Consider the following 11,732-nt stretch of genomic DNA (forward strand, 5'->3'; position numbering starts at 1 on the left):
CAAGGCCCAGTCCACTGTTCAAGTTGCTTACTAGTGTAGCATAGAGTTCTAGGTGGAAGTTCAACTTAACAGTCTCCACTGTAGTACCGGTATATAAAACAGTGTTTTGGAACCAAAGGCAAATTTCTGTGTGCCTCTGGGATCTGGTGGGGGATTGCTGGAATTTAGTCTATATTGGGGCAGCTCAATAACTATTTCAGAAATTCCTAATAAATCCTAGAGGCCCACTTAGCCCATTTGTGCAAGGCAAGGGATACTGCTAAAGTTTAGTCCCACATTGCTAGTTGAGTGGGAGTTGGACCTCCTTATAAGGGAGGTTCTTTCCCCACTTGTATGAGCATGAGAACAAGAGGGACATCCACGCACGCTCCTCCTCCGCCGCCCGCCTCGCCACGCCACGCCTCGTCACGACGCGTCGTGGGTTGCGGGAATGAGCCGAGCCGATGTATAAATTTTTGCCACGCACGACGGGTATACGAACGGTCACACGGGAGCTGAAACGTTTTGCTGTAGTGGAGCGTGAATACGAACGAACGGCGCGAACCTCTTCGCGTGCTGCTTGTTCGTTTCGTCTCCCTCCATTGCTTCACCTCCCGCCGCAGCCTGTTCGCGTCCTTCTCTTGCGCCTATAAAAGGGAGGTCGCTCCTCTCAGAGAGACGTACCAGAACTTCTTCTTCCTCTCGCCACCGGTTCCATTCCCTGAGCTACCGCTGTCTTCCTCATCCCGGCTTGCGGCGTGCACCGCGAGTCGGGACAGTAGGCCTCCGAAACCGCACTCTTTGAGTCCTGTACGGGAGAAGGGTGATAAGGTTTTTGGGGAGCGCTCTGCGCGACTACTGGCTGCTTCATCACGGACGATCCGGTCGCCGACGACTACTTCCCCGACGTCCACGACCTCCTCGACGACATGACAGGCGAGGACACCGACCCCAAGTCCAGCGCTTCTGCTGCTGCTGTGCCGTACGTGTTCTTCTCCTTCCTGTTAGAAGTCCTACTACAGTTCTTGGCTCTAGTTTCTGTCCTACGTATGTTAGGTTCTATGTCGTATAAGCAACTTCATCTAGTGTCTGTTCTAGATGTGTTTAGCTCAAACTCATATATGCAGACGATGTTTACCTTATCTCTTATGCATCTTGATCTACTATCTGCTCTACAGATGATCGGTTCTAGATTATATATGCAGATGTTGTTTACCTTCTCTTTGTCAAATCGCATGACTTGCTTTATCACTGTTATATTAGTCATGCTTTATCTACTATTTCTGTTAATAAAATCATTTGGTAAATTGCTCATATTTCCAACAATCCAAAAACCTTATCATAGGCAATTTACCTCGAATGGTTTTGCTGCTTCCATGAGACCTCCTATGTTTGAGGGTATCCACTATAAGAGGTGGCGCGTGAGAGCAGTCTTATGGTTTCAAACCATGAGTTGCTATGACGCCACTCTTGGCAAACCTAAAGGAGAGCAAGATGCCCAACAGGCACAAGCTTTTCAGAAAATGGATACCTTGTTTAAGGCTGCTCTCTTGAGTGTTCTTGGTGAGAACATAGTTGATTCTTATGTGTCAATTGACAATGGAAAAGATATGTGGGACGCACTCGAGGCCAAGTTTGGGGTCTCGGATGCCGGAACTAAGCTGTACATCATGGAGCAATTCTATGATTACAGGATGACTGAAGAGCGCTCCGTGGTTGAGCAGGCTCACGAGATACAGTCATTTGCTAGAGAACTTGAGCACTTCAATTGTATCCTACCGGACAAGTTTGTTGCCGGGGGTATCATCACTAAGCTTCCTCCTTCGTGGAGGAACTTTGCTACCTTACTGAAGTATAAGAGACAGGAGTTTTCCGTTCCGGATCTCATTGGCACTCTTGATGTGGAAGAAAAGGTGAGAGCAAAGGACACACGTGCTCGAGGTATTGAGGAAGGATCTAGTGCCAATCTGGTACAGAAGAAAAACTTCCAGTCCCACAAGTTCAAGAACAAGGGCAAGTTTGATGGTAAAGGAAAGTTTGATGGGAAGAACAAGGCTGTGCAGCACACGAACTTCAAGAAGAAGAATGACAAGAAGAAAGGTGCTTGTCATGTGTGTGGAGATCCTGATCATTGGGCTCCTAGTTGCCCCAATCACTATGACAAGCGTCATCCTGGGAAAGGCGGCAAGACCGCTAATGTTGTCATCGGAGACATTGACATGAAGGATGCTGGGTATGGTATATTTCCCACTATTCTTTCAGTATGTCATTCTCCTGATTGGTTGATTGACACGGGTGCTAATGTGCATGTATGCGGTGATATTTCCATGTTTTCGTCTTATCAGACCGCAGGGACTTCAACCGTGCTGATGGGCAACGGTTCAAGTGCTTCTGTTCGTGGTGTTGGCACGGTCGATCTGAAGTTTACTTCGGGAAAGATCGTGCGGCTGAAGAACGTGCATTATGTCCCCTCCGTCAATAAAAATCTTGTTAGCGAATCTCTTTTGTGTAGAGATGGCTATAAGCTTGTCTTTGAGTCGAATAAATTTGTAATATCCAAGTATGGAACCTTTGTTGGTAAAGGCTATGAGTCAGGATGCCTGTTTCGTTTATCCTTATCAGACGTTTGCAATAAAGTTGTTAATCATATTTGCAACGATAGTGAATCAAATGTGTGGCATTCACGACTTTGTCATGTTAACTTTGGTTGCATGTCGCGACTAGCGAAGTTGAACTTAATCCCTACTTTCACCACCGTTAAGGGATCTAAGTGTCAAGTGTGTGTGCAAGCTAAGCAACCTCGTAAATCTCACGTGACTGCAGAGACGAGAAATCTTGCACCACTAGAACTTATACATTCAGATCTATGTGAAATGAATGGTGTTTTGACAAAAGGTGGAAAGAAATATTTCATGACGTTCATTGACGACTCCACTAGATACTGCTGTGTGTATCTTCTGAAATCTAAGGATGAGGCTTTGAACTTTCTCAAGATCTATAAAGCTGAAGTGGAAAACCAACTTGATAGGAAAATCAAGAGGCTTAGGTCCGACCGTGGTGGAGAGTATTTTTCCAATGAATTTGATGCTTTTTGTGCGGAACATGGTATAATCCATGAGAGGACGCCTCCCTACTCACCTCAGTCAAATGGGGTGGCCGAAAGAAAGAACCGTACTCTAACTGATTTGGTTAACGCCATGTTAGACACATCGGGTCTCTCCAAGGCATGGTGGGGGGAGGCGATATATATTGACAGCATGTCATGTCCTAAATCGAGTCCCCACAAAGAACAAAGAGATAACTCCATTCGAGGAATGTGAGAAGAAAAGGTTAAAACTCTCTTATCTGCGAACATGGGGTTGTTTGGCGAAAGTCAATGTTCCAATTCCAAAGAAGCGGAAGCTTGGACCAAAGACTGTGGATTGTGTTTTCCTGGGATATGCTTTTCATAGCATTGGCTATAGATTCTTGGTTGTAAAATCTGAGGTACCGGACATGCACGTTGGTACGATCATGGAGTCGAATGATGCGACTTTCTTTGAAGATATCTTTCCCATGAAGGATATGGCTACCTCATCTAATCAGGAGATGCCTAGTTCATCGAATCAGGAACCAGTTACAATTACTGAACCTGCCATTTCGATGGAACACTTTGAAAGTCCTGTGGAGGAGAACAATGAAGTTCCTACTAGGAGCAAGAGACAGAGGACTGCAAAGTCCTTTGGTGATGATTTTCTTGTGTATCTCATAGATGACACTCCCAGTTCTATTTCAGAGGCCTATGCATCTGAAGATGCTGACTACTGGAAGGAAGTAGTTCGTAGCGAGATGGATTCCATCTTGGCGAATGAAACTTGGGAGATAACTGATCGTCCTTATGGGTGCAAACCTATAGGATGCAAATGGGTATTCAAGAAGAAGCTTAGGCCTGATGGTACTATCGAAAAGTACAAGGCTCGGCTCGTGGCTAAGGGTTATACCCAAAAGGAAGGTGAAGACTTCTTTGATACTTACTCAGCTGTGGCTCGACTGACCACTATTCGAGTTCTACTTTCACTAGCTGCCTCACATGGTCTTCTCGTTCATCAAATGGATGTTAAGACTGCTTTCCTAAATGGAGAGTTGGATGAGGAAATTTATATGGAACAACCAGATGGGTTTGTAATAGATGGTCAGGAAGGGAAAGTGTGCAAGTTGCTGAAGTCTTTGTATGGACTCAAGCATGAACCCAAACGGTGGCATGATAAGTTCGAAAGAACTTTAACAGCTGCAGGCTTTGTTGTGAACGAAGCTGACAAATGTGTGTACTATCGCCATGGTGGGGGCGAAGGAGTTATGCTTTGTTTGTATGTTGATGACATACTGATTTTCGGAACAAATCTGAATGTTATTAAGGAGGTCAAGGATTTCCTATCTCGCTGTTTTAAGATGAAGGATTTAGGAGTGGTTGATGTCATTCTGAACATCAAGTTGTTGAGAGACGATGATGGTGGGATTACATTGCTTCAATCTCACTATGTGGAAAAGATCTTGAGTCGCTTTGGCTACAGTGACTGCAAGCCCTCTCCAACACCATATGATGCTAGCGTGCTACTTCAAAAGAATCGAAGAATTGCTAGAGATCAATTGAAGTATTCTCAGATTATTGGCTCGCTTATGTACTTGGCCAGTGCTACAAGACCTGACATCTCTTTTGCTGTTAGCAAACTGAGTCGGTTTGTCTCAAAACCAGGAGATGTGCATTGGAAAGATCTAGAGAGAGTTTTGCGTTATTTGAAAGGCACTGCAAATTATGGAATTCACTACACCGGGCACCCAAAGGTGCTTGAAGGGTATAGTAACTCGAACTAGATCTCAGACGCTGTTTCTTGGAAGTCTTGCAAGCAGACCATCTTAACGAGGTCAACTATGGAAGCAGAACTCACAACACTAGATACAGCTACGGTCGAAGCAGATTGGCTTCGCCGGCTCTTGAATGGCTTGCCGGTAGTTGAGAAACCTGTACCAGGTATCCTTACAAACTGTGACAATCAAACTGTGATCACTAAAGTGAGCAGCTCAAAGGATAACATGAAGTCATCAAGACATGTTCAGAGAAGGTTAAAATCTGTCAGAAAAATGAGAAACTCCGGAGTTATTGCATTGGATTATATCCAAACGTCTAAAAATCTGGCAGATCCTTTCACTAAGGGTCATGTAATGTGATAGATAATGCATCGAGGGAGATGGGTATGAGACCCACAATATAAGTTGTTCACAGTGGTAACCTATTCTTTGTGATCGGAGATCCCGTGAATTAGATGTGGAAGACAAGCTGTTGGTCAACTGGGAGGAGAGTATCCTTACTATTTAAAATACCACTCCATGAAGATGCAATACTCTCCTAATCTGCATGGCAGGTTGATGTATATCTTAATGTGTTCTAAGTGGCTCTTTGAAGTAGAGATGTTGTCCTGTAGAACATCTTTTGAAGAACACACCTATTTGAGTCTGATTGTCAAACGTCGCAATCTATGAGAGTAGGGTTCTCTCTAGTAAACTCATGAAAGGTCACGGAGTATGACGCATAAGCTCCACCCACGGGGAAGACCCACGGTAACCACGTATCGGTCAAGGCTACTGTTCAAGTTGCTTACTAGTGTAGCATAGAGTTCTAGGTGGAAGTTCAACTTAACAGTCTCCACTGCAGTACCGGTATATAAAACAGTGTTTTGGAACCAAAGGCAAATTTCTGTGTGCCTCTGGGATCTGGTGGGGGATTGCTGTAATTTAGTCTATATTGGGGCAGCCCAATAACTATTTCAGAAATTCCTAATAAATCCTAGAGGCCCACTTAGCCCATTTGTGCAAGGCAAGGGATACTACTAAAGTTTAGTCCCACATTGCTAGTTGAGTGGGAGTTGGACCTCCTTATAAGGGAGGTTCTTTCCCCACTTGTATGAGCATGAGAACAAGAGGGACATCCACGCGCGCTCCTCCTCCGCCGCCCGCCTCGCCACGCCACGCCTCGTCATGACGCGCCGCGGGTTGCGGGAATGAGCCGAGCCGATGTCTAAATTTTTGCCACGCATGACGGGTATACGAACGGTCACACGGGAGCTGAAACGTTTTGCTGTAGTGGAGCGTGAATACGAACGAATGGCGCGCACCTCTTCGCGTGCTGCATGTTCGTTTCGTCTCCCTCCATTGCTTCACCTCCCACCGCAGCCTGTTCGCCTCCTTCTCTTGTGCCTATAAAAGGGAGGTCGCTCCTCTCAGAGAGACGTACCAGAACTTCTTCTTCCTCTCGCCACCGGTTCCATTCCCTGGGCTACCGTTGTCTTCCTCATCCCGGCTTGCAGTGTGCACCGCGAGTCGGGACAGTAGGCCTCCGAAACCGCACTCTTTGAGTCCTGTACGGGAGAAGGGTGATAAGGTTTTTGGGGAGCACTCTGCGCGACTACTGGTTGCTTCATCACGGACGATCCGGTCGCCGACGACTACTTCCCCGACGACGACTTCTTCCCCGACGTCCACGACCTCCTCGACGACATGACAGGCAAGGACACCGACCCCAAGTCCAGCGCTTCTGCTGCTACTGTGCCATACGTGTTCTTCTCCTTCCTGTTAGAAGTCCTACTACAGTTCTTGGCTCTAGTTTCTGTCCTACGTATGTTAGGTTCTATGTCGTATAAGCAACTTCATCTAGTGTCTGTTCTAGATGTGTTTAGCTCAAACTCATATATGCAGACGATGTTTACCTTATCTCTTATGCATCTTGATCTACTATCTGCTCTACAGATGATCGATTCTAGATTATATATGCACATGTTGTTTACCTTCTCTTTGTCAAATCGCATGACTTGCTTTATCACTGTTATATTAGTCATGCTTTATCTACTATTTCTGTTAATAAAATCATTTGGTAAATTGCTCATATTTCCAACAATCAGCAGTTCTGTGGACAATATCTCTTTCAGTCACGGTACCATGCCAGACAAAGTCACTAGTTTGCATCAATAATAATGCAACACCTATAAAAAAATAATAAAACCAAACACGTTCCTGACAAGTTGTGCATATACCTACAGCCTACCTGTTGCTTCGAAGATGATACAAACACAAGTTCAAACTAGTAGCTAGTGGATGCAGATGCATGCATGTATACGAGAACAGGAATCGATTAATCGAACGGCTCTCAGAATGTGCCTTAATTATTAGACAAGGCACGTGGATAGGTTTCAAACGGGAGGCGCTTCATCCTAACCACAGAAAGGTTTTGAGATTTGAAAGAGGAGCAGTGTATATGAATCTGCATTGAACTGTAATTCAAGATAGAGCGGCAATCAATGTGAGCATGACTTGATATTTCTGTCCACGGAAGGAACACAGCAATTTATTCCTCAAATTACCTTGCACTTAATAACTGTAGTAAAAGGACTGGTTTCCTCTGTCTCCCGCCGGCTTCGTCGCTGGTCCGCCTCGTCTTCGGTGGCCTTAGGGCCGTGGCGGTGCAGTGGATCCCGGCCCTTGCCATCGGGAGGGTTCCGTCGTTAGACGTTCCTTCAAGTTTTGTTAGGATTTGTGTTCTTCTCAGGAAGATGAGGCGGACTAAGGTTCTCTCCGCCTAACTCCCCATTACCCGTGATGCGTCTAGCATCGTCAGTGGGCGTGTCAAAAAAATAAATCAAGGATCAGAAGTGACACGCCCCTGTTTCTATAATCGAGCATGTTGAGGTGGTCTTCGGTACAACCCCCCCCCCCAAACATAAAGGGTAGGGCGATCATTTCACACGCCGTATCAGAATACCCGCCCGCCGTACGCGCGCCCGTGTCGCCGTACGGCGCTGTCGCGTACGGCCTCACGTACGCGCCCACGCCTGTTGTACGCCCGCCCCACTGCGTACGCCCGTTTATTTACCTTATTGCAAGATGAGATGTCATTCTCCATCCTACGCCAGCTATCAAATAATGTTGCCAACGTCTGGATAGTTTCCTTCTCACAAAACTTCTGACCTCGTGTTGACTCTAGCATCATGGAGTAAGTAAAAGAAGAAATATTGTTTCAACATGTTGATACTAATGGCATATATATAGAATGAAGAGTTATGATAACTTACACAAAATTGTAGATCCATGTAGTGTATAGGAGGGTCTGTGAACAATACTCCCTCGTCACATGCCAGCATACGCACGGCGGTGTTGAAGCAATCATTATCCATAGGCTGCTCCATCTTAAGTATGCACTGAAGTTTCCTAAGACTTAAGCTCATTGAATCGAGTGTGGAGCTCCGGGCCCATACCTTCCTGTAATTTGGATGGTAAGAAGAACAATAATATACATTTGCACATTAAATATTGATACATGATACTTACTCCAAACACCCAGCATTGTCGATCGACATGATGTAGTTGCAGAGGCCGACAAGTATTTGACGTTGATAGTATATGGGACATCCTTTTAGCTTATTAAGCTCTGAATCGAGCAAAATGACTGCTAATTTTTGACGAAAATGTTTCATATCCTCCTAACAAAATTATAAAAAAATCATATAATATTTTGAGATAAAATAACGAGATAATGTATAAAAATGAAATACCTAGGTGAACTGGTCTGACAGTCCATGTGATGTCCAATATTCCATATAATTTAGCATAAACAATCCACATGAAACGCTATAATATTATAAAATAATACTTTAGAATATCACACAGATGAATCAAATAAACAAACCATTTTAACAAGTGCTTACCCATCGGTTTGTATTGCCTCCTGAACTTGCTCTTCAACCATCCATTTTGTAACATGGAGATCAGGCCACATATTACCTCTGATGAACTCCGGACTATATATACTATATATAGTACTATATATACTATATACACTATTCTGATCATAACCTGACATGCCCCGCTAGTAGTACGTTGAACTTCCGTGTGAACTAGGTTGAACTTCCGCCAACATTGCCCAAATGGGGTTTGCGATATACCGTTCGAAAGCTATGGACACCAGTATCATGACCCAACTTAAATTTTTGGCAAAATTTAAGTGGTTTAATAGCAGTTTTGAAAACCGTTTTTCTTCACACAAAAAACGTGAATCGTATTTTCGATCGCATTTCTAAACCGTTTATTGGAATGAGGCATATAATATGGCGTTGGAAAGCTGATGCAAAACCGCTACTTCCACATGTTGAAAGTTTTCTCTAATTCTCTATGGTTAAAGAGTAATTTGAAAAAACATAAAATTTCGCAAACCGAACAGCCGAGTTCGTATTTTCAACGTCATTTCTAAATGGATAATCCAATTGAGGCATATGATATGGCGTTGGAAATCTTATGGAAATGCGCTACTCTTTAATTTTGAAAGATTTTTCTAATTTTGAACGGTCTAAAAGTAATTTAGAAAACGGTACAAGTCCTACCGACTTCGTATTTTCGAGCTAATTTTTTAACCGTGCGTCCGAATGCAGCAAATGATATGGCGTTGGAAAGCTTGAACAAATTCAAAACTTTTTGTTATGTATTATTTCTTCCAGTTCTTTACGGTTTTAAGTCAGTTTCGAAAATGGAGAAAAACGTATTTTCGCAGTATTTTCTAAAAACTTTATCAGAATGGCGCAAATAATATACCGCTGAAAAGCTACGAAAAATGCGAAACTTTTTCATGTTGACAGGTTTCTCTGATTCCTAGACGTTTTCAAGTAATTTCAAAAACGGCGAGATCATTTGTTCTGCCTTTATCGCGAAACAGATTTGCCAAAAATGCATCGCGTGAAGTACCTGAACTTCTCGGTATGAAACCTTGAACTTCACTCTGTTTTTCACGTGCTTTGTTTTCTCCTATATCTCTATCCACTGCTCCTAGATCTCCATCCACTCACCAAAATTGAGCAAGTGATATACCGATGAAAAGTTGATGTAAACACGCAACTTTCCCGTATTGGTCATTTTTTCATACTCGCAACGATTTTAAAAGTTTTTCATCTGAAATTCATTCAGCGTAGTAGTTGAACTTCATGTTGTTTTCACGTTGAACTTCTGTGACGCATTTTTGTTTGTACACGCGCCTGAGCTTCCCTCTATACGAACCCGACTTTCCGGCTATCTTTGCAACCATGGCTTCCCCCGCGAATTATTCTGGTTAGTAGTGTTCTATATGATGTTAGTGTAATCTAGAAATGTTTTGTAGCAACGAAATACCGATTTTAAATAGAAACTCGCTCGTTGGTGGATTTTGCTCTCAGGTCGTGATGAAATTGCGTTTTTTGCAATTTTACTGTCTGAGTTGTTCGACCTAAACTTCCCCTAGTGCTAGGTTGAACTTCCGTCAACATTGCCCAAATGGGGCTTGCAATATACCATTGGAAAGCTATGGACACCAGTATCATGACCCTACTTAAAATTTTGACAAAATGTAAGTGGTTTAAGAGCAGTTTTGAAAACCGTTTTTTCTTCATACAAAAAACATGAATCGTATTTTCGATCGCATTTCTCAAACGTTAATCGGAATGAGGCAAATTATATAGCATTGGAAAGCTGCTGTAAAACAACTCCATCCACATGCAGAACGTTTTTTCTAATTCCCTATGGTTAAAGAGTAATGTGGAAAATCGTAAAATATCGCAAACCGAACACCCGAGGTCATATTTTCGATATAATGTCTAAATGCCTAATCCAATTGAGACAAATAATATGGAGTTGGAAAGCTTATGAAAATGCACTTTTTTCTCATGTTGAAAGTTTTTTCTAATTTTGAATGGTTTAAGAGTAATTTAGAAAACGATACAAGTTCTACCAAGTTCATATATTCGATCTATTTTTTTAATCATACGTCGGAATGTAGCAAATGATATGGCGTTGGAAAGCCTGATCAAATGTGAAACTTTTTGGTATATATTGTTTCTCCAAATTCATTACGGTTTTACGTTGATTTTGAAAAGGGCTAAAGACGTATTTTTGCCGTAATTAATACAAACTTCATCGGAACGGGGCATATAATATACTGTTGAAAAGCTTCGGAAAATGCGAAACTTTTTCATGTTGATGGTTTTCTCTGAATCCCAACCATTTTCAAGTAATTTTAGAAATTGCTAGATCACTCGTTCTGCCTTTCTCTCGGAACAGATTCGTAGAAATTGCATCGCGTGAAGTACCTGAACTTTTGTTCCAGTTCTGCTTGAACTTCACTATGTTTTTCACGTGCTCTTTTTTGCTCGTAGCTCTTCATTCACTCACTGGAATTAAGCAAGTGATACACCAATGATATTCTTTTTGTACAAACCTCTCTCACAATATATTTTTAACTTTCTCCGACCGAGGACTTGAACTTACAGAAATGATATTCCTGCCGTTTTGAAGTAAATTAGAGAATGACGAGATCATGATTTCTGCCTTCATCGTGAACGGAAATGCATTGCGTGAAGTAGTTGAACTTCTCGGGCATGTCTGTTTGAACTTCACTCTAATTTTTGACATGCAGTTTTTTGACGTACTATTTTTTGCACTACGTGAAGTAGTTGAACTTCTAGGGCATGTCTGTTCGAACTTCACTCTGTTTCCCTTTATTGTATTTTTCTTATATGAAATACTCTCCATGTAGTACGTGAACTTCTGGTTGTTATCACTTTAAACTTCTCTCAGGTTTGAGAAAATTATTTTGAACCACAAACACAACATATTTTTTTATGTATTTTGGACATCTAAATACACAGTGAACCTCTCTCACAAGAAGTTTTTGAACTATTCCTTGTCGAGCAATTGAACTTATAGCA

The sequence above is a fragment of the Triticum aestivum genome, chromosome 6B (assembly GCF_018294505.1).
Source record: "Triticum aestivum cultivar Chinese Spring chromosome 6B, IWGSC CS RefSeq v2.1, whole genome shotgun sequence".
In the NCBI taxonomy this organism is placed as follows: domain Eukaryota; kingdom Viridiplantae; phylum Streptophyta; class Magnoliopsida; order Poales; family Poaceae; genus Triticum; species Triticum aestivum.